Source organism: Coenobita brevimanus, chromosome 46, assembly GCF_032717465.1.
Source record: "Coenobita brevimanus isolate Jiangsu-jjx chromosome 46, ASM3271746v2, whole genome shotgun sequence".
NCBI classification, from domain to species: Eukaryota; Metazoa; Arthropoda; class Malacostraca; order Decapoda; family Coenobitidae; genus Coenobita; species Coenobita brevimanus.
Genome location: NC_136999.1, coordinates 55055073 through 55079935, shown reverse-complemented (window position 1 = coordinate 55079935; position 24863 = coordinate 55055073). Strand labels below are relative to the sequence as shown.

The 24863-nt window shown below is 44.8% G+C and overlaps 1 protein-coding gene across 1 annotated transcript in view; it reads left to right on the top strand.

The window, feature by feature from the left end:
• Positions 1 to 24046: 24046 nt before the first annotated feature.
• The window catches only part of LOC145398767 (uncharacterized), a 36626-nt gene continuing 35809 nt past the window's right edge, over positions 24047 to 24863 (top strand). The window contains exon 1 of the mRNA XM_080271577.1: positions 24047 to 24148. The gene's annotated coding sequence lies outside the window, so the exon portion shown is untranslated. The remainder of the gene's footprint in view (positions 24149 to 24863) is intronic.

Genomic DNA, 24863 nt, shown 5'->3' with positions numbered 1-24863 from the left:
AATTATGTTTATGTGAAGCTGCAGAGTGTGGTGGAGGTTTTTGGTGTGTTGAATCGAGCCAGTATTCTGAGGACTTGAATGATGAGTGAATGGAAGCCTGGCCCATTGAACTGGACAAACTTGGGCTGTCTAGACGTTGCTATTCCTCACCCTGCCCTTAAGGTGGGAAAGGAGGTCCAGGTGAATGATGATGATGATGATTCACTTCAGGTGGCTCTGCACTAAGTAACAAGCTTCATGGTTTACTGTAACCCAGGAAACCATTTACAATGCTGGGTGGTAACCACATAACAAAATAACAGGGTGATGTGGAGCCTACTATAGTGGCCTAATTATTGGATGGAGAGATGCAAATGCAGCATCCACACTTCCCTGTGCCTCGTTGTGGCAAGGCACTGTCTGCTGCAAGGGAAAATCAGTTCATCGCATGATACAGCCTTGCAAAGGTAGTTGTTTGCCTGCAATTGATGGGTCTGCTTGGCCAAACAGACCAGGGTTGCTTTGCTACAACTTAGCTGCCACAAGAGGCCCACTATTACCACTACACACCTCCAGAATGAGACAGTCCTGACTTACTGTATATTCAGCATGGATGATGGGTATTAGTGCTGAAATGATGATGCATGAGGCATACACTTTACCACTTAGCACAGGACCCATCCCATCCTTACTATTATGTTACACCACTCCGTACCACCACAAAGAACTAAATGAGTGAGTCCATTACACTCAGGCCTCAAAAGCATCTCCCTTCCTTCACCTTACACACACACACACTCACACACACACACACACACCATTCCCCATGAACTGCCACCAGACGTTTAGCACACAGAGACTGTCCCTCTGAGAGTAACGCTAGTTCACCAGGCCAAACTGTAATGAGACTCTCATCTTTTTTGTTTTCCAACACATAATGCAAGTTGCAAATAATCCAGTGTGTTCTCAATGTAATACAGCCTCCCACACAACTCATACATGCACCACAACAAACATACTTTTCAACATAACCTCAACAGAAGACTTGTGGGAGCTCCTGTTTGAAGTGACTGGATTCCTGCTGTACATATTTTCAGACAGATGAGCTTGGGGCACCAAAAATGAAAATAATTGTACATATAAGAGCATCACACAAAAGGCTGTTCATCATTCAAGTCACAAGAGTAGAGGACAGGCTAGCGGACAGGATATCACATCAAGGTATCAACATGTAGGCCCAGTTTGTAGCAGGGAGAATCTTTTCCCTGGTCCTGGTGTGGAGAACCAGCCTGATATCCACATACAAACCTACTTGCATATTCCAGCAAAGTTTTGAACACTGCAGTATCAGTGGCAGAGTGGCATGAAGTCAAACCTGAGAACTTCATTGCTGTCTGACATGTTTCCTAACCTCATTGTGTTATGTCATGCCTTCTCCCTACCATCCCTCCTTTGGTTTAACTCTTTCATTCAATAGTTGTCGACTCCCTTTTCAATTTATTTTTTAAGCCTGCCTTATTTTCCTTCTTTCATTCTACCTCATTTTCTGTCTCACTTCCTCTTCCTCCTTTCAGGTGTTCCCCGTCACCTTTTTTATTTATGTAATGTATGTATATATTTTGTACCCATATAAGTGTACATAAAGCAACTGAGTGGCTTGATCGGTAGTTTACATAGTATGTGTTAACTCTGTTATCCAAGTTTAACCCAACGATGGAAAGGTTGAGGGTCAGCCAATGAGGAAATCAAGGTCACACATATTAAGAAGAAAGGAAGGGGTGAGGCGTTGTCGGAGAAATGGATAAAAGTGACCTGAGGAAGGGCCTAGGTAGAATGTGATCACACTGGCCAACAGGTGATTGTCATAAACTTTTGTTTCGTGTTTTACTAATGCCCGGTATACAAACTTGGTAATACTGTATACAAATAAGCATTAGTCCAACGTTCTCAGTAAGTTTTAGGAAGACAATGAATCTGTAAAAAAAATAGCGAATAGGAATGTGTGTGAGTCTGGATGTGGATTGGGGTGGGATGAGGTATGTGAAGGTAGTTGTGGGTGGGAGAGGGCATGAAAGCATGCCTGGCAAGAGGCACACGCAGGTAAAGCTGTGAGGGCTCACCAGCTGATATGATGACCAAGAATAATAACTCATCAGAAGGACTGGCTTGTGTAAAAACGTGTGATGATGCAACATTTATTTAATGCTTCGGAAAGAATTACTTCACAAAGTATTTAATCAGAGACATTATACGGACTATTTTTTCTCTCGGAGTGGCTAGCGTGACAAGTGAAGCTGCCGACCCGTTAGCGCCAGGGTTCAAATCTTGGTGCAGGCAGCTGTTGTCACTCAGCTCAGGTGTCCAGCCACCCTGTATGGGTCGGTAAGTGAAATGAATACCAAGGGTAACACCTAAGGGAGGTAGCTGTGGTAACCTGGGGTGATACAGTAATTGGTCTTATATCCTAGGATTTTGGGTGAAAACCCGCCACAGGCTCAAAGGCCTAAGTTATGGAGATGAGCACCGCGGCTAAGCGCCTCTTGTCATCTGCCTTCATCTTTACCTTTTTATCATTTTTTCCTTGTTTAATTCTCGTAGTTAGGTCATATCAGCGACTGAAGCTTCCTGGTATGAGGTTCAACTTTTTTGTTTGATACAGCGAGAGAGAGAGAGAGAGAGAGAGAGAGAGAGAGAGAGAGAGAGAGAAATAGTCTTATATATATATATATATATATATATATATATATATATATATATATATATATATATGACATTTTAGTTTGTAGTATTTACTCTAATTGCATTTTAAATTGTAAGAAAGTTATGCTTGAATTAAAGAAAATAAGAGGGCTGTTACTTGGTTTTAGTTTATACGTGTGATACACTTTGCTTACGGACAAAGTACCGCGTGTTCCGCACCACGTGACTTACGACACGTCGGACACGAGACAGGCAGCCCACCCGCCTAACTTGAAAGGATGGTGTGCTAAGGGCTCCACAATTTTCTGGGGATTAACCAGGGATTTAGAGGTGCCATAATCTGTAAGTACCTCAGATTAGCCTATGAGGTATCTGTGTGACAGCTGATGGTGAGAAAACAGTGTTATCTACTTTACATTGGTGTAAAAGTAAGGTTAAGGTAAACTGTTTCTTCCAGTCATACGGCTAGGCGTCTGTGTATGGGCTTGGTCTCCCAAGGTGAGGGGAGAAGATTTATGGCCCGGGTTGCTACGCGAGAGGCCTCCGAGGGGAAGCTATGGGCGTAGGCGACATTGATGTGGGATGAACATCCAATAAGGACGACCCCGGCACAAGATAAGGTGTTGCAAAATCCATACCTGTATGACGAACATCACGACGTTACACATCGAAGTACGAATATTTGCTTCAGTTAAGATTCGACAGCCAAGGTGAGGTGATTTGTGTACTCTGGTCCCAGGACCGTCATTTTGAGTGGAACCTTACTCAGTATGTCAGGTTCTGGTCCCTACAGAATATCAAAAGGAAACATCCACTGCGTAGCCAAATGATATAACATCGTTGGACTTACAGTATTTATATTTGAGTGGCAGTTTGAAAATTTTCTCATTTTAAACTTAAGCTAAAGAGTTTGGTGCTGGGAGCAAAGGAATTCAGACTGCCATTACATAATATCGGCAACTCATAGATGTCAGTGAATACTGTAACATTATTGATACAACTTAGTATTGTTTGATGTATGATTGCATGTTTGAAGAAAGGGTAATGTGCTGTAGTTAATATTGCAATGTTGGTATTGTGCAGTTGTTTATACATTGCTGTGCGACAGTAAAGTTCACTGTTAGAGTTAGACAGCAATGAATTGCCAGGAAGTACTTTGTTGATTCATTTGCAGTATTGGTGTTGCTGTGCAATACTTACTAAATTGCCATCGTGAACTATGATTTGTGCAGTACTTAATATTGCTGTGTTTGATGCATACTTAGCATTTGATTTGATTCTTTGATGATGTATTGATTGACATCATTTGTTTTGTTTTTGTACAAAAAATTTGGATATTATTTCTGTAACTGTTGACAAATTGTATTTTAATCTGTCATTTGTGTAGCACTGTAGAAGTAAAATGTCTCATAGGGAAGAACAGCACGAACTCCTCAACCTGCAGGAAATGCAGTCACTTAGATGCTTCTGGCAGTGATAACACTCATATCTCAGAGTCAGGTGAAATACTAATAACAGTGAAGGGCAGCAGCATGAGCTGGACACAATGCAATTTGTAGCCATTGGAGGTACTCAAGAATGTCAACAAGCAGATGATGATGATGATAGAGAAATATATAAAAGAATACAGTCAATAGAGATCTCAAGAGCTGGTAAAGTAGGAATATTAAACAAGAGACTTCGATCCTTAAAATCCCTTATTCTGAATGACAGTTGCCATGTTGAAGCAGTTAAGTCTGCAATCGATGGTGTGGAAACCTCTGTTGCAAATATTGAGGAATGCCATTTAAAGCTCATTGAAATCTTCTAATTTCACCAAGATCAAGATGAGCAGCGGATGGCAGATTTATACCTTGATCTCGAAAGGAAAAAGGCGTATGAACATATAGACCAAGCTAGGAGGTGGTTGAGGCGAAAGGAAAATGCTGAGTCTACTGTAGCAGACCCAGCTAGGCCTGATAGAGCAAATTCGATGGCCTCAGGATCGAGGTTTACGGTACCATTGAAAGCATCCAAAAAGAATTCGTCATCTAAAAGGAGTGCTGTGGTGCATAGAGCTGTGCAAGAGGCCAAGCTTAGGGCTGGTGAAGAGATATACCAGAATAAGTTGCGTGACCTTGAGTTAGAAGAACAAGAAAACAAGTTAGCACGACAAAAGAAGATGCGGGAGCTTGAGTTTGAGGAACAAGAAGACAGGTTAGCACGACAAAGAAAAGAAGCCAAGTTAAAATCAGAATATATGGCACTGCAAGCTGAAGCTGCTGCGGCTGCTGCTGCTGAACAAGCCTGGGACGACTTTAAAGAAAGGAAGGTCAGGGGAACGGCTACAGAAATAAGAAAAATGGGAACAAAATTGAAACCGACACTTGGGAGCGTCCCATGGAACAACCAGGTTTGGAGTTCAGCCAAGAATGACGGGCCTGTGAGACACGATCATTGTGCAGAACCATGGCGCCCACGTGGCGAGGAGAATGATAGAAGCAGCAAGTTTGGGAGAACTCAACCGTCTAAACCTCCTGATATGGTGACATCTCAACCAGAATACCGATACCATAAGAAACCTCCTCCCACAGAACCATCACAGAGAAGTGATGAATGTATTGATTCAGAGGCAGCAAGCTCGAAAAGTGAACGATCACATCTCGCGGAAATTCATCTGCTACCGAAGATAAAATTACAAGTCTTCGATGGAAACCCGCTTGAATACTGGAAATTCATCAGTATCTTTGACGACACCATTGGTATGATTTCGGTGAGTTCTTCATATAAGTGGAGCCAATTGTTGCGGCTGTGTACTGGACGTGCTGCCAGAGCGGTATCATGTTGTTATACGATGAAACCTGGTGAAGGGTACAAAAGGGCCAGAGAAATCCTGAAGGAGAGGTTTGGTAATGACCATAGTATCGCAAGCCTGGCTAAGCACGATCATGCAAATCCCCCATATATGTCCGAATGACAAAGTCAGGCTACAAGAACTTGCAGATGATATCAGGAATTGCCTACAGGTGCTCAGAGCTATTGGGAAAAAAGACAAATTGGACTCAGTACGTTATGGACAAAATAGTTGAGAAATTGCCCTATGATTGTAAAAGAAGCTGGGCCAGGGAGATGGTTCTTTTCAAAGAGAAATATAAGGGGTACCCCCCTGGGGGTAGGTTTTTTTTTTTTTTCAAGAATACTCCCCCAGTATCCCTGCTTGTCGTAAAAGGCGACTAAAAGGGTTGGCGGAGGGTTAGTGCCCCTCCCCGGAAAACAGCTTACTAAAAAAACAAATAATAAGCCTCGGACAAGGACTGACCAAACGTTGTCGACCAAGGACCGGACAAAGGACATGGTTATCGGAACATGGAATGTAAGGGGAGCGAATGATGAGGTGAAAGAGAGAGAGATTGTCCCGGTGCTTGAGGGTGAGAAAGTTGATGTATGCGGAATAACTGAAACGAAATGGAGAGGAGAAAGTGTGAGAGAATGGGCGTATGGATGGGGTATATGTGCAGGAGTAGGTGAGAATGAGAGGGCAAAGGAAGAAGTATGTATAGTTGTGAGTAAAAGATGGAAGAAGAGCATAAGACAGTATGGATCAGTTGGGTCAAGGATTGTGTGGGTAAAGTTGAAAGTTGGAATACAAATGTGGGCGATTGTGTGTGTATGCGCCAACGCAAGATCGTGCTAGAAGAGTGAGAGAAGAGTTATGGACAAATGTAGAAGTGTGCATGGAAAAGTTTGGAAGGAATGAGAGAGTGTTTTTGATCGGTGATATGAATGGTAAAGTTGGGAATGTGAAGGTGGATGGAATAGTTGGTGAGTGGGGTGTGCCTGCTGAGATAGATGAGAATGGGAGTGCGTTAGTGGACATTTGTGCTGGGAGGGGGTTGGTGATAGCCAATACCCTCTTCAGGCATAAAATGATCCACAGGTATACATGGCAAGTGATGAGAAGGGTAGGTGGTGAACTGAATGAAAGGAAGGCAATGATTGATTATGTGTGTGTGGATGAAAGGATGCGAAGATGTGTAATGGATGCAAGAGCTTATAGAGGTTGGGGGAGTGGACTTTCTGACCACTACTTGGTGGTGGCCAGAATTAGAATTCAAGTAAGATGGAGGAATAGAAGAAGGGAAAGACGAGAGGAAGGAGTAGTTGCAAGGAGAGTGGAAAGGTTACAAGAGGATGAGAAAAAGGCAGAGTATAAGAGAGAAGTGGAGGAACGATTGGGCAAATATGAATTGGAGCAGATGGGAGACGTGGAAGGTGTGTGTAGGATATTTACAGAAGAAATATGTGCAGCATGTGATGTGGTGTGTGGAAGGAAGAGAAGACGGAGGGGGGTGCAAGGAACAGCGTGGTGGACTGAAGAGGTGAGACAGGCTGTGGCACAAAAGAAGAAAGCATACAATGAATGGATGAGAAATAGGGGCGTGGAAGAAGTTGAGAGGCGGAAGAGAGAGTTATATGTAGAAAGAGAGAGGTGAAAAGATTAGTAAGAGAGAGTAAGAAGAAAGTGGATGAGGAATTTGGAAGGAATTTGAGTGTAAAGTGGAGGGACTGTAAGAAAATGTTCTGGAAAGAGGTGAAAAGAGTAAGACAGGGTGGAAGTGAAGTTAGCAGGGGAGTGAAAGATAAAAATGGTAGATTACTAGTGGAGAAGGGAGAAAAAGTGAGCAGATGGAGAGAACACTTTAAGGAATTGTTGAACATAGAGGATGGAAGTAATGCGAGTATAAGTGGCTGGGGAATGGCTGGGAGAAGGAGGGAGGTGAGAAGACAGGAAGAAATCAGTAGGATAGAAGTTGTGGAAGCAATGAAGAAAGTTAAACTGGGGAAAGCCCCTGGAATTGATGGAGTGTGTGGTGAAATGCTGAAGCATGGGGGAGAGATAGTAGTAGAATGGATGTGGAAGATGTGCAGATTGGCCGGGAGGAAGGTAGAGTCCCGGAGGATTGGAAGTCAGGTATAATTATTCCCTTGTACAAGGGAAAAGGGGAAAAAGAAGTGTGTGGTAATCATAGGGGCATTTGTCTTCTTAGTATAATAGGAAAAGTGTATGGTAGGATACTTATTGACAGAGTTAGAGAAAGAACAGAGAAATTAGTTGGAGAAGAACAGGGAGGGTTTAGGAAGGGAAGAGGTTGTGTAGATCAGATATTCATTTTTAGATCTTGAGTGGAAAAGTTTCTAGAGAAGGGAAAGAAGTTGTATGCGGCTTTCATGGATTTGGAGAAAGCATATGACAGGGTGGATAGACAAGGATTGTGGAAAGTGTTAAGAATATATGGAGTAGATGGGAAGTTGTTGAATGCTGTGAAGAGTATGTACGATGGTGCTAAGGCTGCAGTGCGTGTGGATGGTGAACTAAGTGAATTTTTCTCTTTGAAAGTTGGGTTGAAACAGGGATGTGTCATGTCTCCATGGTTGTTCAATCTGTACATGGATGGGGTAATAAAAGAGGTACAAGGTAGGGTAGTGGATGTTGGAGTGGCCCTGGTGAGAGAGGATAGTGTTTTGAAACTCCCTGTACTGTTGTTTGCATATGATACTGTGTTGTTGAGTGAAGACGAAGGGGAGCTGCAAGGCTTGGTGGATGAGTTTGGGAGAGAGTGTAAGAAACGGAATCTAAAGGTGAATGTAGGGAAGAGTAAAGTGATGATCTTTGAGAGAGGTGAAGTCAGTGAATGTACAGAGAGGTTGGATGGTGAGGAATTGGAAAATGTGAGTACGTTTAAGTACTTGGGTAGTGTGATGAGTAAGGATGGAGGTTTGGAGGGTGAAGTGCTTGAAAGGGTAGAGCAGGGAAGAAAGGTTGCTGGTTCTTTGAAAGCAGTGATAAGAAACAGGGAAGTGAGCATGGAAGTGAAAAAGTTACTACATGACAGTATTGTGATACCAACTCTAACGTACGGAAGTGAAGCTTGGACGTTGTTGGAAGGACACAAGTCAAGAGTGAGAGCAGTGGAAATGAGTTATTTAAGGGGACCCTGTGGAGTCACATGGAGAGACAGGCTGATGAATGAGGATATAAAGGAGCGTTGTAGTGTGGATGTGGATGTGATAGGAAGCGTTATGAGGAACACACTGAGGTGGTTTGGCCATGTGGAGAGGATGGGGGGTGAAAGACTGACGAAGAGAGTGTATGTGAGTGAGGTGGAGGGGGGAAGAGGGAGGGGGAGGCCGAGGATGAGCTGGAGGGATGGGGTGGAGAGGTATATGAGAGAGGGTGTGTTTGTGTTGGGAGCAGGGCAGTGAAATGGCGGGGGACAGGGCGACTTGGAGGCGATTTGTTTGTGGCCACCCCAAACGGGATTGAGGCGTCTGGCAATAGATAGATAGATAGACAGACCCTGATATAGAAATGCTTATTGATTTCTTTGAGCAAGCCGCAAAGGAACCAAATGGACCACTGTTTGGACATTTCAGCGAGACAAAACACGAGGAAAAGAAAGGCGCGAGACCCAAGAAAGGAAATGTTGTACCCAAGGAAGTTTGTTTCAATATGGAAGTTCATGATAGGGACGCCGCCAACACTTCAGCCGAGTCAACAGACGCGATGAGTGGAGCTGAAGCTACGAATACAAGCAACATGAAAAAACCCTGGTGTCATCTTTGTAGCAAAGAACACTGGTTACCAGACTGCATGCAGTTCCAGAACTTCACATCAGAGGAGAGACTGAGTTTTGCCCTAAAAAGGGGACTCTGTTTTAACTGCTTGAGAGGAGTACACCGGGTGAATTGGTGCAGGAAGTGATCCACGTGTGGTGTAAAGGGTTGCGACCTATGGCATTCCAAGTTACTGCACGAGGCTTTCCAGGATATGCATAAGAAGACTAAGGGGACCAGCAGAAGTATTGAAAATGCATCAAAGTCAACTCACAGAAGGTACAGATGTGGGACACAGCGATTAATGACAAAATAATCTTGTCTATAGTGTCTTAGTACAAGGCAAGGGTGGGACCAAAACAGTTTGATAACTTGCTCTAGTAGACTCGGGAAGTAACTGGACATTCTGATCCCAGGTTTTAGCGGAAAACTTAAACCTTCAAAGATGAACCGAAGAAGGTGTGTCTTTCCATCTTGAACAGCGAGATAGCTACAGAGGCAGAGAGAGTTTCCTTTGAGCTGAAGGGTGCTGGCAGTAAATGTAAAGTAAGCCTACCATAGGTACTTGCAGTGATAAATATCGCTGATCTTCTTAGCAGTATAGCTGTTCCAGTGGATTTTGAGTAGTGGGGACACTAACGAGATCTTAAAGTTCCCCACATGAGCAACCTCCGCACTGAGATGATTACAGTATTGGTCAGAATTACCCTGAGATCTTGGAACCACGAGAGGTAAGATGTGGTCGAGGTGGCGATCCCTGTGCTATCCACACGAGACTAGGTTGGATGATTAACAGGCCGGTGGGAAAAAAAAAAAAAACTCAAGAAGGAAAGATCCTCTCCAACTACATTAATTCTATGACAGTGCCTGAAACTAGCCTACAGACTCGGGTGAAAAAATTCTGGGCAGTAGATTGAGGTCCATAGTTAGAGAAGCCAACAATGTCTGTAGAGGACCCAAGGGTTTTGGACCTTTGGGCTTGATCTGTTGCTATGAAAGATGGTCATTATGCACTACAAAAATATCATTTAGGTTCAACTCCACCTGGTCTGCATGATAATAGTAGTATGGCTGAGAAACACCCTGGATCTCTGAAGTGACGCCTAGCCGAGGATGATAGTCTTCTGGAAAGTTACAGATATGAAGTAAACAGCTTAGTGGCTACAGGATGTACTGAACGGGTTCCGGAAGAAATCAGTGCCTTCCCAGGGATGACTTGGTATCTGCCTGTGTTTGACGTGAAGCATCCCGGCAAGCCTGATAAATTCAGACTAGTGTTTGACTGTGCAGCTGAGTCTCGGGAATATCCGTTCAGCACGTATACATATATAAGGGACGAGGGCTCACAAATACACTGCTTGATGTGTTGTTTAGATTCAGGCAGGAGAAAATAACTATTATGGCAGATATCAGTCCAAGTGTCATCAGGTACGTGTTACACTAGAGCACAGGCATGTGTTAAGATTCCTTTGGTGGATAGATAGACACACACCAGTGAAGCCCGATGTTTACAGGATGACTGCACATTTGTTTGGAGGAGTTTAGAGTCAGAGTTGTACTGTATATTGGAATTGCATTTCATCGTACAGCAGTTGATTAGTAGCAGAGTCAGGTCGGTAGCTGTGAATACTCTGTTTGACTACTTTTAAGTCGATGATTGTTTAAAGTTTTTAATGCATCTAAGACTCAGTTCTTACACCTATCAACCCGACAAAATCTTCCACAGGTATACCCACTAATGTTTAATAATATTCAGCTTAATCCTGCATCATCCTTGAACATGCATGGGGTTTCATTTACTCGGGACTTATCTTGGAAAGATCATATTACATCTCTTGTAAAATCTGCTTCCAAGAGATTAGGTGTGCTAAGCCGATTCCGCTCTTTCTTTACCCCTGCACAATTGCTGACTCTATACAGGGGGTTTATCCGCCCCCGTGTGGAGTACAACTCTTATGTGTGGGGAGGCTCCCCACATACAGCTCTTCTCAATAGGGTGGAGTCAAAGGCTTTTCGTCTCATTAACTCTCCTCCTCTTACTGACTCCCTTCAACCTCTGTCTCTTCGCCGCACTGTTGCATCTTTATCTCTTTTCTATCGCTACTTTAATGGTCACTGCTCCTCTGAACTGTCTGCTTGCATTCCTCCACCTCTACGACGTGCGCGTAGCACCCGTCTGGCAGCAAACTCTCATCCCTTTTCTGTCCAACTTTCTAATGCAAGAGTTAACCGTTACTCCCAGTCTTTCATTTATGCAACAGGTCAGCTCTGGAACTGTCTCCCTCTGTCTGCATTTCCTGCTGCCTATGATCTCCAGTCTTTCAAACGCAGTGTGTCCAGGCATCTCAAAATGATCGGATCTTGAATTTGGCTCTCTATTGTATTTTGTTTTTCTCTTGGAGGGAACTGTTACTGCGGGCTCATGGCCTTTGGTTCCTTCTTCCTCGCATTAAAAAAAAAAAAAAAAGCATTGACTTTTGTGTCTGAACTTTAGCGGATGCTATAATGTGGAGGCTTTCGTCACATAAAATGGATGAGTAACAGCAAACAAGTGCCTAGGTCAATACCCACAGAAGAACGAGCTAAAGAAGTGAAGAGGATGAACCTTGATAAAGATATTCTACCGGTTGAACGTGCACTGGACCATGAATGCAACACTGAAGACAGATCGGATATTAGGACAAAACTGAAGAGAAATTAAAGCACGAACCGAGAGTTATATAGTGCGCTGAGTTCGGTGTACGATCCTTTAGGACTTGTTTCTCCCTTCATGTTGGTAGCTAAGAAGATATTCCAGGAAGAGTTCAGGCTAGGTAAAGGTTGGGATGATGAGTTAACTCCACAGAGTAAGCACAAATGGGAAAGATGGCCGGACCACCTGCCAGGATTAGGTGAATATGGAGTTGACTGCTCTTTCATACCACCAGACTTTGAAACACTAGTTATTTATCAGCTGCATCATTTTTGTGATGTCTCTGATGAGGCATATGGTGCTGTGAATTATGTAAGAATAAAGATGGAAGAATTCACTATACCATGTTAACAGCCAGATCTAGGCTGGCACATATGAAACAGGTAACGCTTCCTAGTTTGGAACTTCTAGTAGCAGTAAAATTGGATACAACGCTGCATCAAGGGGTGGAAGTAGAGTTTCAAGGATCTGTCTTCTGGACTGATAGTATGATCGTTCTCCAGTACATTAAGATTGAGTCTAAGAGGTTTCACACCTATGTTGCCAACAAAGTGGCAGCAGTTCATGGTGGCACCCGTGCCACACAGTGGAGGTATGTAGGCACTAAGCTGAATCCTTTTGATGACCGTCACGAGGTGTACAGATGAAATGGCCACCAACGCAAAACAGAAACAGGGGTCGGAGTTCCTCTGCCAGGAAGGACAGTGGCCACAGTGTCCCGAAGAAAATTCTGAAATCTTGTTCAATGACAAAGGAGTGAAACAGATGCAGACAGCATTAGCAGTGTCTCACATCACCGAGAGTGCTACTGACAGGCTAATAGGAAACTTCTCAAGGTGGTTCCGTCTGAAGAAGGCTGTAGTGTGGATACAACGATTTGGAGCATGGCCTAAAGAAAGAAAATCTGTTTCATGGTTCCTGAAGGGCAAGGATCTCGAAGTTACAGACTTGGAAGAGGCTGGGAATGCAATACTTACGTATATCCAGAGAAATCAGTACGGTGCAGAGATACAGGTTTATAGAGCACAAGGACATGTGGTCCCAAATACTTCAGTTTATCTTTCAGAACCCTATATGCATGATGACAGCCTGTTAACAGTAAGAGGTCGTCTTCATATGGCATCACGTACTGAAGACGCAAGGCACACCCAGTAATACTGCCACGACAACATCACGTAGCTGAGTTAATTGTTAGGGAAGCTTACAAGAATACAGCACGCGCCGGGAGCAAGCATGTCGCAGCAGCTGTCCAGCAGTTATTGGATACCTATACTGCGGCCACTGATGAGCCACGTAACAAGAAGTGCACTACTAGTAGAAGCAGAGGACCGACGGGTTCTCAGCAAATGGCCGACCTACCTCAGGAAAGCGTGACACCAGACAATCATGCCTTCTTGTATGTGGGGATAGATTGTTTTGGGCCCTTCTTAGTGAAGAGGGGTCAGCCCCAGCAAAAACAGTATGACTGTTTCTTCACATGCTTGACAGTACAAGCCATACACATTGAAAAGCTGAGTTCAGTTGATGCAGATTCCATCGTCATTGCTTTGGTCAGATTTATGACTAGGAGAAGAGCTGCTGAAAAGATTCATTTAGACAGCGGCACTTACTTTGTTCGAGAAATAAGAGAAGCCCTGAATCAGTGGAATGAATTGAACAGAGTAAAGGATAAGCATCTCGTGCACATTAGGTGGGAGCTCAGCCTTCCCACAGTTGCACATATGGGAGGAATATGGGAAAGACAGATAAGAAATGTCAGGAAAATTCAAACCGTCATGCAAAGGAGTCAGGTTCTAGATGATGAGCGGTTAGAGACTGTATTCTGCGAGGCAGAAGAAATTGTCAGCAGTGGGCCCTTAACACCTGTGTCAGATAATCCCGAAGATCTTAAGTCTTTGACCCCTAAACTTTGCTCTTGCTCCGTCCAGGTCATGCTGCTTCGCTTGGCAAAATATGCAACGAGGATTTGTTTGGTAAAAGATGGAGACAGGTTCATAGCTTATCGCTCATCAGTTTTAGAAACGGTGAATTAAGGAGTACCTTCTATTTGTGCAATTATGCCTGAAGCGGTTGTAGCCTCAAAGAAGTTTCCAGATAGGGGTTTAATTGCAGAGATGGAAGGAGGTATCCCTAGGCATTTCAGGGCGAATTACGTAAGTGTTCAGTGGCAAAGACGGCTTGGTGCTCAGTGTAGAAGCGCCCACAGTCATTTGTAAGGCCAGTGACAAAATTGTGTTGTTGAAGGGCAGCAGTACTGCTCGTTAGTTGGAGCCTAAATTGAGCAGGCGGGACCCAGGCCAGAATAATGCCTCCTGACCGAGAGTGTGCAACATGATCCGCTCTGTAAGGTTAAGTCTGAGCATTTTTAGTATTAATGTGTACTCTGTATTATTGTCTTTCCCTAAGTGTACCAACAATTTTAGTATGCCTTTTGTAGCATTATTTGTGCTTTGTTGTTTTACGCAGAAATTTTGCGTAAGTGCTTGTGATGTGCGTTGTAGTAGTAGATTTTTGTAAATGAGCAGGAGTCTCAGGGGCCGGAATGTTACGGCACATCACATGAATATAAAGTCTCTTATTTTGTGACGACTTGATATTTTAGTTTGTAGTATTTACTCTAAGTGCATTTTAATATGTAAGAAATTTATGCTTGAACTAAGGAAAATAAGAGGGCTGTTACTTGTATTTAGTTTATACATGTCATCCCCTTTGCTTTCTGACAAAGTGCCCTGACAAGAGAGGCAGCGCTGCACAATTTTCTGGGCATGAACCAGGAATTAAGAGGTGCCACAGTCTTTAAGTACCTCAGATCAGTCCATGAAGAATCTGTGTGACAGCTGATGGTGAGAAAACAGTGTATAAAAGTAGGTTAAAGTAGACGGTATTCCCTTCAGTCGTATGGGTAGGGGTCTGTGTATGGGCTTGACCTCCCGAGATGAGGGGAGGTTGTGAAGGTGATCTGGGTTGCTATGCGAGAGGCCTCTGGGGGGAAGATATGGGCGTAGGCGACATTGTTGTGTGATGAACATCCAATAAAGAAGACCCCGGCACAAGGTAGAGATGTTTCGGTGTCCCTACCTGTATGGCGAACATCACTGGACCTTACAGAGAGAGAGAGATTTTTCCATCAGACACTTCATTGTTCGTTTCTCTCCACGTCTAAGATAATCCCATTTCAGTTTTTTCTTTCTGTAAGCTGTTTGTGTGTGTGTGTGTGTGTGTGTGTGTGTGTGTGTGTGTGTGTGTGTGTGTGTGTGTGTTTCTTATCTAATTGTATCTTTACAGGAATGAGTCAAGCTCGTACTGTCCCGTCTTTTGAACCATTTTTATCATACATATCCTTAAATTTATTAATTTTTTTATTATCACACTTTCATTCGGTAGTGCATTCCACTGATCATGCAATTGTCCCATTTGGGAAACTGAATTTCCTTACAGATCTATCACCTTTCTTTTTATGCAGCTTTTTTCATTGTCCTCTCGCTGTTGCATCCCCATAGGTTATATACGTATTATCCGTCCCCGTCCCTGAGGGGCTTGGCGAAAGGTTTTGTTTTCTCTTGGTTTGTTTGTTTGTCTGTCTGTCTGTCTGTCAACAACTTTACGCGAAAACTACAAGGGCAATCTTGAATAAAATTACAGGGATGATGGGCTATGACCTGATCACCAGATTAAATTTTGGGTCAAATTTGGCCTAGGCCCAGGCTGCAGACCCCAAAAATGTATTTAAAAAGGGGGGGGGATGGGCATTTTTTTTTTCCGCCATAACTCCATTCAAATTCGCCATATTGACGTGAAACCAAAACCTAAAGGTGCATCTTTCAAATCTACATCCTATAACATCAGGGGGGGTCATCCCCCAGTTAGCGGTAAGGGGGTCAGTGTCAGGTGGGTCGGGCCTAAAATTTCAAATGGGCATAAAATCGTCAGTTTTCACCCGATTTAACCCAAATTTGATGTAACGTCTTTAACTAGATATCCTGCTGTGTTTATACGTCAGCCGGGGACGGGTTTGCTGTGTCTTGGCACAGCTTGTTTATGTCAATTTTCTCTTTTCCTATGATGCATTTATGCAGCATAATCATGTCTCCTCTTTTCCTTCTGTCTTGTAATGTTGGTAGTTTCAGTTTTTCTAGTCTTAATTCATAGCTTAGATCCCTGAAGCTCGGTACCCATCTTGTTGCAGCCCTTAGTACCTTTTCAAATCTTATCTATGTGTTTTTTGAAATGTGAATTCCAGACATTCCAGACTACTGATGCATACTCTAGAGTTGGTCTAATGAATGATGTTATTATCTTTTTCAGCATATCTTCATTTATATGTGAATGTTATTCTCATAATTATAAGCAAGCAGTGTATACATGTTCGGTACCTTTTCACTGATGTGGTCAGCCAGAGATAGTCTGTTACTCATAATCACTGAATGATGTTATTAATGAATGATGTTATTATCTTTCCCAGTATGTCTGAGAAAGATAACATCATTCATCAGATGAACTGTGTGCGTGTGTGTGTGTGTGCTAGGGGGGTTTGCTTTAAGGGCTTTTGTCCCAGTGAGCTTTGTTCGACACGAGAGAGAGAGAGAGAGAGGGGGGGGGGTGATGTGAGGTGTGGTGAGGCAAGTCTCTCGAGCCCCTCCAGGACAAAGCTTGAGTTTCTCCTCTACCACCATCACCATCACCACTCAGTGCACTCTCTTACCTGTTCTAAACACAGTTTTAGTAACATAAACTCTCAAGGCAAAATACCAATCTAAAGACGAAACACTTCCGCTAACTGTAGCTCGTTCTCGCTGATTTTTTTTAAATATTTTTTTTTTTTTCGGATTTCAGATAAACAGGTGAGTATGAACCTGTATGGTGATAAAAAGTATAACGTTTTTCACTTAAAAGTGCCGATTCTTTGCCGATTGGGTAAATGACTGCTGATTGGGTAATTCGTCACACCAGCTACATCTCACACAGAACGCAACCCACTCCTTGTACCCTCGTGTGCCCAGAAAAGAGAAGGACTAATTTAGATAACGCAGAGCTAGGTCCTGACTCACTGTGAAGCCTATATACTGTATCTGGCAAGGTCACCCAAGGGTTGGTAAGGCAGTGGAGGCCTGTGTTGATGCCCCTGTAGGTGGCGCAGGGACAAACTCTTTAACTCAAGCATCAGGATAATGATACAGTAGTTATGGTCATGAGGATGAGACCGGCTGGGTAACCATACAGAAAGAAATTTTAGGTCACAGGACCTCACACAGTAGTGTTTTTTTATTTTTTTTTATTTTTTTTTAATGCGAGGAAGAAGGAACCAAAGGCCATGAGCCCACAATAAGAGTTCCCTCCAAAAGAAAAACAAAATACAAGAGAGAGCCAAATTCAAGATCCATTCATTTCGAGATGCCTGGACACACTGCGTTTGAAAGACTGGAGATCATAGGCAGCAGGAAATACAGACCGAGGGAGACAGTTCCAGAGTTGACCTGCTGCATAAATGAAGGACTGGGAGTAACGGTTAACTCTTGCATTAGAGAGTTGGACAGAAAAGGGATGAGATTTTGCTGCTAGACGGGTGCTACGCGCCCGTCGTGGAGGTGGAGGAATGCATGCAGACAGTTCAGAGGAGCAGTGACCATTAAAGTAGCGATAGAAAAGAGATAAAGATGCAACAGTGCGGCGTAGAGACAGAGGTTGAAGGGAGTCAGTAAGAGGGGGAGAGTTAATGAGACGAAAAGCCTTTGACTCCACCCTATTGAGAAGAGCTGTATGTGGGGAGCCTCCCTACACATGAGAGTTGTATTCTAAACAGGGGCAAATAAAACCCGTGTATAGAGTCAAAAACTGTGCAGGGGTAAAGAATGTATGGAGTCGGCTTAGCACACCTAATCTCTTGGAAGCAGATTTTACAAGAGATGCAATATGGTCTTTCCAAGATAAGTTCCGAGTAAATGAAACCCCAAGCATGTTCAATGATGATGCAGGATTAAGCTGGATATTATTAAACATTAGTGGGTATACCTGTGGAAGATTTTGTTGGGTTGATAGGTGTAAAAACTGAGTCTTTGATCCATTAAAAACAACCAGATTATTTTTACCCCAGTCAGAGATATGAGCCAAGTCAGACATTAGGTGTGCCATAGCCTCATCCCTTGTTTGTTGAAGTATCTGCTGCGATGGGCGTTGCGGGAACTGAATGGAAAGGTGAAGGATGAAGTCATCAGCGTATGAGTGGATAGGGTTAGATGTACAACTTAGAAGGTCATTGATGAATAAAAGGAAGAGAGTTGGTGATAAGACAGAGCCCTGAGGAACACCACTGTTGATAGATCTAGGAGAAGAACGATGGCTGTCTACAACAGCGGCTATTAGAACGACCAGAAAGGAAGCTAGGGATGAAGGCACAGACAGAAGGATAGAAACCGTAAGAGGGCAGTTTGGAAATTAAAGATTTATGCCAGACTCGATCGAAAGCCTTTGAGATGTCAAGTATATTGGCAAAGCTTTCGCCAAAACCCCGAAAGGAGGATGACCAGGAGTCTGAAAGGTAGGTGAGAAGATCGCCAGTGGAGCGTCCCTGACGGAGCCCGTACTGACGATCAGAAAGAAGGTTATGATAGGAAAGATGCCTTAAAATTTCTCTATTGAGAATTGACTCGAAAACTTTTGAAATACAGGACGTTAAAGCAATTGGACGATAGTTGGAGGGTTGAGAGTGGTCACCCTTCTCTGGGACTGGCTGAATGAGAACAAACTTCCAGCAAGAAGGAAAGAAACAAGTTGACACACAAAGGCGAAAGAGTTTGCCTAGGCAGGGTGTAAGCACAGAAGCACAGTTCTTGAGAACAACAGGAGGGACTCCATCAGGCCCATATGCCTTGTTAGTATTGAGGCCAGTGATGGCAGAAAATACATCAGCTGAAGAAATTTTAATGTCAGCCATGAGGAAGTCAGAGGTGGGAAGTGATAAAGGAACAGCACCGGAATCGTCTAAGGTGGAATTGGAGGAGAAATCTGTGCGAAGAGATCTGCTTTATCAGTAGAAGAAATAGCTACAGAACCATCAGAGTAGAAAAGAGGAGGGAAGGATGATGAGGTAAAGTTGTTAGAAAGGTTTTTGGCAAGGTGCCAGAAGGAGCGACAAGAATTCGAGTTGGAGAGTTGAGAGCATTTAGTATGGATGAAATTATTTTTAGCAGAGCGAAGAACAGACTTAGCACGATTCCGAGCAGAAACGTAATGATGTGATTCAGGGGTGGGTTGGCTCCAGTACCTTTTGTAGGCCCTCTCCTTGTTGTGGACAACATTAGAACAAGCGTGATTAAACCAAGGCTTTCTTGCGTTAGTCAAAGGATATGAAAAAGGAATGTATGCTTTCATGCCCGAGAGAATAACCTCCGTAATGCGCAAGACACACTCAGATGGCTCCCGGCCATGGAAGCAATAATCATTCCAGGGAAAATCAAAGAAGTACTGCCTGAGGGCCTCCCAGTCCACGGCTCCAAAATGCCACAGACGACGTTTCCCTGGAGGGCCCACAGGCCGTACCGGAGTGATAGGACAGGTTAAGGTGATAAGATTGTGATCGGAGGAGCCCAACGGAGAGAAAAGATTAACAGTGTGAGCAGAAGGATTAGTTGTAAGGAAGAGGTCAAGTATGTTGGAGCTCTCTCCAAGGCGGTCTGGGATACGGGTAGGGTGCTGTACAAGCTGCTCTAGTTAAAACATGAAAGGTGTGCACTGCTTTCTGTACATGTCCATCAAACTTTAAGTAGCATTAGGGACATTACAAAAGCGCATTCAGTGTGGTATTACTGCAGTATGACTTTGTATCCATCAGGCCCACAGCCAGATTTTTCGAAGAGGGAGTTCGGGGTCTTTTCTGCTGAAATTTGAACTTGCATAGCAGCTGGCTGGTCAAAGGTGTGCTGTATGCCTACCATGGGGATCTGGGTGTATGCATAAACAACGTTGAGAAGCAGCACAAAACTTCTGAACAACGGAGTGACTCTTTTTCTAATGATATTAAAAGACAGACCGTGAGAAAATTAACCTTTACTGTGGCGGAAGGGGTCGTCCCACCCTGCCTACCTCCCCCCATCTCAGCTACGGGCCTGTGGCATCCCCATGCATTGACAATGGGTCCACTCCAGATACTCTCCGACGAGGGCCTGTTGGGGAGCAGTCTCCACTGGAGCGACCACTTTGATGCTCCCTGTAATGCCTCATTAATTCTCACCATGGCTCCAACTGTACTCAATTTGTCTCTCTTTGGATGATGATGGTTAGACGGTTTGTAGAAGACGGTTTGTTGTTCCCAAGTAGGCTCCTGCAACGAGAATATTCTTGAATTGTCCAGAACCAAACCATTAGCCAATTACTCTATAGTAACTCGTCACTACTGGCACCTGGGAGAACTGTCGACTTCAGAAACAAGGTGTTCATACTTAACTCTGATGGCATGCCTATATACACCCTCTCTGGGGCCGTTAACGTTGTCCTCCAACCCCACTCACCAGGGAGCACACTTGGTACCTTGCACTACTGTAGGCCGGTGAGTTACTTTTGAAATGTGATCAGTGTCTCGGTCTCATATGGCTAGCAAGTTCACTTTGGGGAATGTGATAACAATAATGAGTTTTTCATTGAAGGGAATTTAAGATCTTTTGAGTGAGAAGGTAAGAAAACAATGAAGGCTTTGTCTTCCAATTCTTTATCGCTCCAGCAAGCACGTATTTGTCTGGGGCTAGGCTTAGTCCAGACAATGAAGGCGAGAGATAAGTTGCTCCGCCCTGGGTGGTATTATGTGAGCAATAAGCCCCAACTACCGAGTGTAAACCCGTATGAGCCACATCTGGTTGGACTTGGGGTCGTATTCCAAGATGCTTCGGAGATCTTGTAACACCTTACTGGCCCCATTTAATATCTGTCTCTTCGCCGCACTGTTGCATTTTTATCTCTTTTCTATGGTCACTGTTCCTCTGAACTGCCTGCTTGCATCTATCCACCTCTACGACGGGAGCGCAGCACCCGAGTAGCAACAAACTCTCATTCCTTTACTGTCCAGCTCTTTAATGCCAGAGTTAACCGTTACTCCCAGCCCATCATGTATGCAACAGGTCAACTCTGGAATTGTCTCCCTCGGTCTGTATTTACAAATGATTTTATTCCCTAGTCTTTCAAACTCATTCTGTCCAGGCATCTCGAAATGAACGGATCATGTTTTTGTTTTTTTCTTGGAGGGAATAATTTGTGGGCTACTTGTCTTTGGTTCCTCCTTCCTTGTATAAAAAAAAAAAAACTTCCTTAGGGGTTTATTGTTCATATTCCATCTATCAACAGCCAGAAGCCATAATCCCACAAGGAGTGGGTGTTTGTCTTTAGTTGTTTAACGGGGAGGGGCACTAACCCTCCGTCAACCCACTTCTGGACACACGGAACACGCATGGGCTTGTTATATGGTTACCAATTTCCATCCACTTTATAAATTGTTCCTGGCTTACAGGAAATCATTAGACTCGCCACTCAGTGTACAGCCACCTGAAAAGGCGAGTAATGAAGATGGGAGAAACAGGAAGAGAGGAGGGCAGACAAGGAAAAAGAATGATAAAAGTGAAGGAAGTAGGAAGCACTGCGAACGTTGGATGATGGCCACTACCACCAGTTCTTCACATTACACCTCATCATTTTGAATATTACTGCTATGCAGCGTATTCTGGGTCCGACTTGGACTCAGATACGGGCACGGACTTGGGTTCTTTTGTTCTGCACCGGGCAAGAGCATGCAAGCAAGGGATAGGGCTCAAACACAGGCTAACCAGTCTTACACGTATATTAGCTTATAAACAGATACAGTGGACTTTACACACTTAGTACATGAACAACACTATAGGTATGGCACAAGTCTGGTATATGGCACAAGTATGATATATTGCACAACGCTATATATGGCACAGGTATGGTATATTGCACAACACTAAATATGGCACACGTATGGTCTATTGCACAGCGCGTTATATATCAAAGGGGAGACATGTATCCCATAGGACTTTGACACTGTAGGTATCACAAATATAACACAGGGGTCGTGACATTACAATTGGTGCATAGGAGTGTGGGTACAATATTACACACAGTAGGTAATACACAGGGACAATGATAAAAAGGGGTCACAAATATTACATAGGGGTGTTGATATTACACATAGGGTACGGTATTACACAGGGGTGGAGGAAGAATAGATCATACACAGGGCGATGCCAGGGGTTGCAAGCATTACACAGGGACAGTGTACAAATACTACACAGGGGATGTGTGCACTCGGGGTATATGACATGTTATGGGGAGGGGTTACAGTATTACATGGGGGCACGACACTCTGGGGGAGAGGGTTGGGATTTCCACAGGGGCTATAGCACTAGGGATGGAACACGAGTGTTGCACAGTGTTGGTGGTGCCGCTGGTGGGCGCCAGGGTGCACAGAGGGCTAGGTCTCAGGTAAACACAGGTGGCGGCCCGATGTGGGAGGGGGGAGCCGTCAGGGGTGCACTCCCGATAGGGTCACAGGTCTTGGGTGGCGTGCTCGGAAGTCTGGGGTAAGCTGGAAGGCAGTGTGGTGGGTGGCCCTTCCTGGTGGGGGCCCTGGGAGTATGGTGGCCCTCTGGACTGGGGTCGAACAGGGCTAAGAGGCGTACTGCACGGGGCTGCCCTTGGCCGTGGTGGGAGTCCTGGAGGAGGGTCCGGGCTGGTACAGGCCTGGGGTTGGCTGCAGGGCGCCCCTCAAGGTCCGAGGGCTGTGGTCTCGCCGAAAGGGGAAGGCCGTCAGGGGTTGGCTGTGGCCACTCGCCCTAGGGTAGTCTGTCAGCTGCTGGGGGCGTTGGGGGCTGGACTGCAGGGACAGGACACCCAGGTTCACAATGGGTCCACTCCAGATACTCTCCGACGAGGGCCTGTTGGGGAGCAGTCTCCACCCTTTGTAGAGGAAAGGGAGCAGGAGGGTAGTCTTGCTTGGCCTCTGCAGGGGCGGGCTGAGCCAAAGACTGTGCCCTCGTAGGGAGCCTCCGGGGTAGTCGAGGAGGGGCGACCGGTGGTCTGCCCCTCAGCCTGGCGGACCCTGCTGGAACTCCATTCCGGGGGAGAGGAAGGAGGTCCAGGGGATATTCCTTCCGCCTGGAAGGTCTGAGGGATGCTACCAAGGCTCCCTCCTGGGAAAGTGGATGAAGAAGATCCAGGGGACACTGCTCCAGGCCGACAGGTCCGGGGAACACTGCCGGGGGACCACTCGTCTTGGGCACAGTAGGAGGGGAAAGTCCGGCAGACTTTTTGGCTTCCGCGGCGGGTCCGATGGACTCTACCACGGGCCCACTGCCCTCCTGAGGACTGGAGGCGAAGGTCGTCTGGCTGACGGTCCGAGACGTCTACTTCCAAAGGTGGGTGGCAGAAGAAGTAGGTCCAGTGGACGCTCCTTCTGCAGTAGATCCGGTGGATATTACAGTGTCGCTGCTCCCCTGGGGTAAAGTAGGTCTTTGAGCACCACAGGTCGCTCTTCCTTTTTTGGAGGCAGGTCCAGTGGACTTTGCTACCGAGGGCCTACTTGGGACTGTCTTAGGGCATGTCCCACCCCTATTCTGGCGAGCGCTATCCCCGTCAGAGAGTAATGCACCTGGTCGATGCACTTCCCGTGGGTCTGGCTGAGTGGAAGAGGGGCATGAGGTAGCTGGGGATATGGGCCTGTGTAGCGCGGGAGCCTCCCCGTGGCCTCCTCTTGGGGTTGTGGACTGTGGTGTCGGGGTCGCCCCGTTGGGTGGATATTTCAGTTATGTCGAACCTGAAACGACTTAAAGAAAATGCCAAGGTGCTATAGGTAAAACAAATCTCCAAGAAAAAGGTGCTGAAGCTATAAGTTTACCTTGCGTGACAAGGTAAACAACCCTCCAAAATGCGATTCAGACGAAAGGTTTCCACCCAACGAGGGCCATAATGTGTAGAGGTAGGCACCTGAGGGTAATACTAAATGAAGTGAGTGGATGATGGGAGATCCCATATACTGCAGGATGAAGGAAAAATAATATAATTGGATAATGAGATGGGAGAGACAGAAAAATCTCTTGTACGAGGCATTACAAATCATCCTACCAAGTAGTACCAACACAAAACAAGGAAGAGGAAGAAGAGCGGTCGGCAAGGCATCGAAAGGTAGGAGTCGAGTTTATGTTCTTAAATTAGCTATTATTTTGTGTATGTTGCAGAACTTTTACTATTATGGATGCAGCAGTTCCACATCAGCTACTGTCATATAACTTTCTGGACGTGAGGGGGGGGGGGAAGTAGAGGGTTGACTAAACCCGAGCTCGTCTTGGCAGAATTTTTTTTCATGACTCTCCTCTCAGAAGGGTGGTACTTGTCACCAAGACCGTTACATGATTTTTGAGACAGGCTTCAGCAGAGTTTCCAAATGATGAAAATTTAATGACAGGGATATCTTTCAGAATTGGGTAAACATACACTTTATTTGAGGCAGTGGAAGCACCTTACCAAATCATTTCTTCGTCCTGGGAGTATGTTACATTTTTCTGAACATTTCTGGGTCATTAAGTGTGACCTCAGGGTTAAGGAACTGAACACGGAGGCTGCCAGAGATCGAGCAGCATGGAGAGCTGCCATCAGGTGACCAAGGCCAATGCATGCAAGCATATTGGAGCCAGGGGCATAACTCATGGGGGGACGCATCCCTCTCAACTTTTGAACTTGGGGGGGGGGGAGGGACATCTCCATCTTTTGAACCCGAGAGATGTGCATTTTTTCATACGAAAATCTGAGAACTTACAGGAAAAAGGATATTAAATGTCACAACCATGGACAACTGGCAATCTTATTCACCCACCATGTTTACTAAGCCTATGAGCACTGA